Source organism: Salvia splendens, chromosome 11 (genome assembly GCF_004379255.2).
Source record: "Salvia splendens isolate huo1 chromosome 11, SspV2, whole genome shotgun sequence".
In the NCBI taxonomy this organism is placed as follows: Eukaryota; Viridiplantae; Streptophyta; class Magnoliopsida; order Lamiales; family Lamiaceae; genus Salvia; species Salvia splendens.
Window position 1 is genome coordinate 33,809,556 of NC_056042.1, and position 6,001 is coordinate 33,815,556.

The window sequence follows — 6,001 nt, forward strand, 5'->3', positions numbered from 1 at the left end:
CAACTTGATTCAAAGGTTAGCTCTCGAAAAAGAAAGCTTTTGATCAGAGCCCAACGAAAGAAAAAGACAGGAGCTAAGTCTAACGTGCACCGACGGTGCGTACCGGAATTTCGACAGGCTCAAAGCCCAATTATCGGCCCGTTTTTTCTAACCCACGCTGGCCCAATTTGTCTGGCCCATTAGATTGACCACGCTAATACTATAAAGCAATGGGATAATTTTCATTTATTTGTTTTTCTAGAATTGGATAACTTTCATTTCGATTACTAATTTGAGTTAATATGCAATTACGACACCTAACTTTTGAAAAGAGAAAAAATCTATATGGTCTGTAATTATTTTCTCCTGAATTGAATTCATGAAAAACACTGTTACGATATAAATTTGTGGTCTCTTCAAACAAATTTTTTTCTTGTTATTTGCTTATTTTCACTTCAACAAGTGATAATATTTTCCCCTATTTGAGTAAATATAAAAAATAAGAAATGTGAAATATTGCCATGGAGAATCAAAAGAAGAAGTATGAAGGTTACCAGCTGAAACACCAATCTAATAGTACTAGTATAAGTATAGAACTAAACTAATAAAAAGTAAATTTCCATGATCATTCCACAAGTAAAACCTAAGCAATGGTTCAAACTACTTTATCCCCCATTCACATGAAAGAGTTGTCAGATTGCAAGTTAATATCACTAAAATCCAAGAGCTCACAAATTATATGATACAGGATCAGATGGTATCACTAAATCCCCCATATTGTGCATTATCCAATCCCCTCTTCAACTCATCCCGGCAGCATTCGCGTCCACATCCTGTTGAATTTCATCATATGCCCCTGATTCTTCGTTATAGGAATACCTGCACCAACAGACGAAGGGAAACACAAGTAAGCCATAAGACAACTTTATATCTGGACGAAGCAAATAGCCTATTTATGGTTAACCAAAAAATTCTGGCGCAACGACATGTTTTCCCGGTCCATCCTTTAACCATATAATCATTTTGCTCAAGTAAATCAGACTACTCGTTGTATGACAATATTAGCATATGCGTGAGAAGATGAAGTGGAAGAATAATTACTGCCACATTACCATTTCCCAGTTGCTGCACAGCCATACAATCCCGTGGATGGATCATAATAGTAGCCCAAATTGCTGTTGTAGTAATATCTGAAACAGTAAGTGATTGGGTATGAGGATAGCTCAGAAAAACCATTCTACTTAAAAAAACAACCCAACCACATGAGATGAGTGACAACATATTGGCAGAGTTGACTATCTCAGTGTTCATTACTATTACCGAGAGATAATATAAGTTGCTTTCAAGACGCAAAAGAGTTGTATAAGCTAGTCCTCAAAACTAGAAACCTAGAACAATATGTTGTTGATTGAACTCATCACATGTTCAGCTAGGCGCTAGCAAAATAGAAGATATAACAAAGAAAAAATATATTGTTTAATAATGCATTTTATGATACCGGCAGCTGAACTTGTATATTTAGCACATAAACCACATAAAGGGAAATTGAAAGATGAGACATACCCAGAAGACTCATCATATACGTAGTCATTCTGCATCTCTCCACCTGCAAGCACATACAGATACAACTTAGCTACAATAGTTTTTCCCCTATACCATATACTTCAAGATGCTGGGATTAAGCATACCCTCAACGGCCTGGACGAAAATGACCCATTCCCAGTAGTGGCGGGAGTATCCGCAGCCTTCCCTTCATCGTCTCCAAACATATCAAACATGTCTTCAGATGTCTCTTTGCCCAGACCTTCTGGGAGACCATGCTTTCTAGCATTGACTAATTTCTCATAACCATCTGCAAAGTTACAATATAACATTTCTCATAATCAACTTATCAACAATAAACACATGGCTAAAGAGAAAAAATAACAAATTCAGAGCAAGGAAGAAAGTTAATTTCAATGCAAAAGCTTTTATGACTAACTCTTTCTAAGTTTTTTAGAGAAACAGATTTTACGATGAGAGTACAAATCCACTAAAAACTAGAAGAGTATAACAAGCTAAGTGTCTAAAAAAAAGGTATGGAGCTTAAGATGTACAGAAGATAATTTTCACATTCACAAGTGGCTGGATTAAAGGGGTACTAATTTTTAACAGTATCCCAGAAACCAATTTCTAAAGCACAGAAGCACACACTACTACTCAGTACATTGATTAGGTCCTAGTTTGCCTCCATTTTGTTCTTATTTCGGGAAATTAGAAAGAGACGTGTGAGTAGGAGAGTGACTCAAGAAGAAAAAAGGAATGAGTCTATTATCTTTTGAGATAAGACCACTGCCAAAAGGTATGATGTCTGTATGTCATGCACATAAAAATGAAGTCGTAACTCCTGGAAATGAAATAGTAGAACCTTAAAATGCCTAGAAGAATATGTCATGTTTCATGCTAATAATATAATATAATAAAATAAAGAAGTAATAATCAGAGAGGAGTATCAAAAGAGAACGAAAAAACCAATATGAAAAGTCACGCGATCGGACCTGCTTCACGCTCAAAATGTTCCTGCTTTTCATCATAGACATCTGCAGAGCAAACAAGTCCACAAATACAAATGGATGAGTGAAAATGTCTTAAAGGTTGCAGGCTCTTCAGACAGAAATAGAACAGCTCAACTATAATCGCCATTCTCCATCAGTTTCATGGCATCTTCAGTTAGCTGGTCAAACAGATTTTTGGTCTCTGCAGACATCTTTTGCCTCTTATCAGTTGAACCCTTTAATCTCCTCAAAGCACGCAAAACCTGTTGGAGATTGAAGACTATTTTGATGAGATAAAATTCAACTGGAAAAACATGGCCAGCTCAAAATTGAACGAAAAAAAATTAACTCAAAATCATGTAAGATGAGATGAACAAAAAAATTAACTCTACACTCTCTCTTATCAGTTATCACCCAATAAATGATATATGGCCTCTCCCTTCAAACAAAAATGAACTATTCTAAAACATGAATGTAGTTTTAAATATATAAAAGCGAACAATTTAAAGGAGAGATAAAGTTTTTGTATGGACATTATCTACAGAAGACATTGTATTTCTCTGAATCTTTATAGCTTGTTCAGCCACTCAAGCAAACAAGTTTGTTTCACGGTAACAAGACTAGGTTACAGAAGGTGAGGGTACCAATAAGCAACAATTATACAAATCAAGTTTGACAGGATAGATGATGCATATTTCATTAAAACATAAAACCCATCACATCTTTTTCTAAACAAACCGTTTACCTCTGTTGCAGAGACTGACATGCAGGAAAAAATAAAAAGAAAGAGCAAAATGACACCCACGTTTGTAAGGAACGATTATTCTGAATCACACCCTACAACAATGTAAGATATTGGAATAAATAAAATATAATAGCTAGAGCTTACTGTTTCTCCAGGCTCAAGAGCATCTGCAATCCTCCGATTAATTACTGCAAGCTCTTCGGTTGATAGGTCATGAGGTTCTCATCATTATTCATGGGCGTGGACCTCTTTTCAACATAATTTTCACACAAATCCACGCCATCAAGCCAGGCATCCTGTAAGAGTTTATGTGAGCATGATGCAGGAATAAAATAATCAGTAATTACACTGAAGACTATTAGTACCTTATTTGCTTATTCATGTATTCAACGTAATTTCCATTATCATCAAAGTAGCCCTCTTCTCTCTCTTGTTCGAGATTAAAAGGTTCTAACGGAACGCCTTCATCAATAAATTCCTCATTGTCCTGAAAAAATTCATTACTGACGCTAAGTATAATCCAAGGAAAATAAACTAGTAGAAGTCTAAACCAAAACCAATTACAAATTTACAATAGGACCACAAAATCAGCCTAGATGTGGGAGAAGGGTTAACTACATTCAAGGTACTGTTACTACTGTAAGAAAAGGAAGGTAGAAGGCCTCAAGCACAAAAGAAATAAATCGAGTTAGAGATGGAAAACACTAAGTGCAAGAGACCAAACAACCAAATCACAAATGAAAATGTTCTTGGTCACTTCATTGGTAAATCTATTTTAAAACTGAATATTACTCCATAACAGCCCAACCATCAACTGGCACACATGAAATAGTACTGTCATTTGGCAAGTGCAGAAGGATGACAGAAACAAGTGCATTATATATACAGAACTATTTGAAACCCAGGAGAAGGTACTTTAAAGTTGTAACTTGGATGATTCCACAGAGTTGGTAAATGATCTGCGGTTATGATATGATACCACAGGTACGAGCAAGAATTTTGCATAGCAATCAAATTTAGCAGTCTAAGCTCGGAAGGCATGGTATAATTCACAACTTCTTGCAAGTGATTGGCAAATCCGAGTTCAATAAAAGCAAGAATCAACTTCACTGAGCACATAAGTAAAATAATGCACAACAATTATAAACGGAAGCATCATACTAAGCTCAAAGCACTGTTCTAACAAATTACAAAAACCAATAGAATAACAAATTCCTACTAAAGCACATTCGAGCACAAGCATCAACGATTCAACAGCACAAATGAGCATCTATCTAGGTCCCCTTATATAAATTACCTGGTACTGGAATTCTGCTTTCCTCACATCAGTTGCAAAACCAAAGGTTTCAGCATCAGCATACTCTTCAGTAAGCACTTTCTGAAACTTACTTCTTCTCACGGCACGATTTCTGGCAGCAATGCTAGGATCCTTCGCAACTGGAGCATCGTCGCCCAGTGCAGCACCTGCAACATGATCTCCCTGCTTCACCTTCTTCCCTTTAGGAAACCTCACCCTCTTCTCCCTGCGCAAGTGAGCAAACAAACCCAAAATATAACACAGAAAGTAGATTCTCCATTAAAACAAAATATCCAATCCAAGGAAAAGGCTTAATTATTTCTACTTTTTCCCCCTTCGCCCCCGATTAATCAAAATCCCTAAATTTTCCTTCAATTGTATATGCATACATGAAAAAGTACAAATTCCGCCATGAAAATGCGAAGCGCGTGTAAATTGCATAAACCCTAGGGCTAGTATCAAACACGTCGTCGAATTAGCAGAAACTAGTTAGCGCCATACATGCACGAGTATAGGGAGAGAGAAATTTACGCCGGGGGGGTTTGCTTGAGTCATCGTCTTCGACGAAGGAGCGCTTCAGGCCGCCGCGCGATGACCCTTCTTCCGCCATTACACTAATCGGAGCGCGTGTTGCGACGTGTGTTGTTGTGTGTGAGTGAGTGTGTGAGAGAGAGAGAGAGAAGTGTGTATGTAAAAATAAGATAGAATAATTTAAAATAGAATATATTTATCTTCTAACTTATTCACCAATTAAAACACAACTAGAATATACTTTCAGCCGACTATGATAAGCAATTGATGTTGAGATAAATTTGTCCGTATATTATTAAATTATTTATGTGACAACAAACAATATATTACTCATATTATAGTCATTCATATAAATTGTCTAAACTGTATATTTATACAAATATATTCTAAAAGTTTGTTTAATTTTTTCATTTCCGTCCGTTCCATAAAATTTGTCCTATTTAACTTTTTTACCATTTTTGGTTGTGGACTTCATATTTCACTAATTATTCCTACTCACATTTTATTATAAAACTAATATATGAAAGTATGACTCACCCCACTAACTTTTTAAACTTATTTTTCATTACATTTCTTAAAATTTGTGACGAGTCAAAGTGGAACAATATTTGATGGATGGAGGAAAGTTAAATAACAACATACTATACCGAATTATTAGGATTGCAATATTCTACTATGTGATAATAAGTGCTACTATTTTAGAGTCATTAGTACGTCATTCATTGATAGATTGCTGAACTTTATTATTTGTCATATAGATCTATCTAATAACATCATAGTATATCGAATTGATATTGCCAGTATTCGGGACAATAAGCACTAATATATTAGAATCATATGGATTCCAATTCAAGTGATCGCAATAATTACTGTGCTGTTGATACTAGAAATCAGCATAAAGTTCAGGGACAAATT

At 35.6% G+C, this 6,001-nt stretch overlaps 1 pseudogene; it reads right to left on the reverse strand.

Annotated features, from left to right (window-relative positions):
• Positions 1 to 537: 537 nt before the first annotated feature.
• LOC121755203 lies at positions 538 to 5,093 on the reverse strand (annotated as a pseudogene).
• Between the last annotated feature and the right edge of the window lie 908 nt (positions 5,094 to 6,001).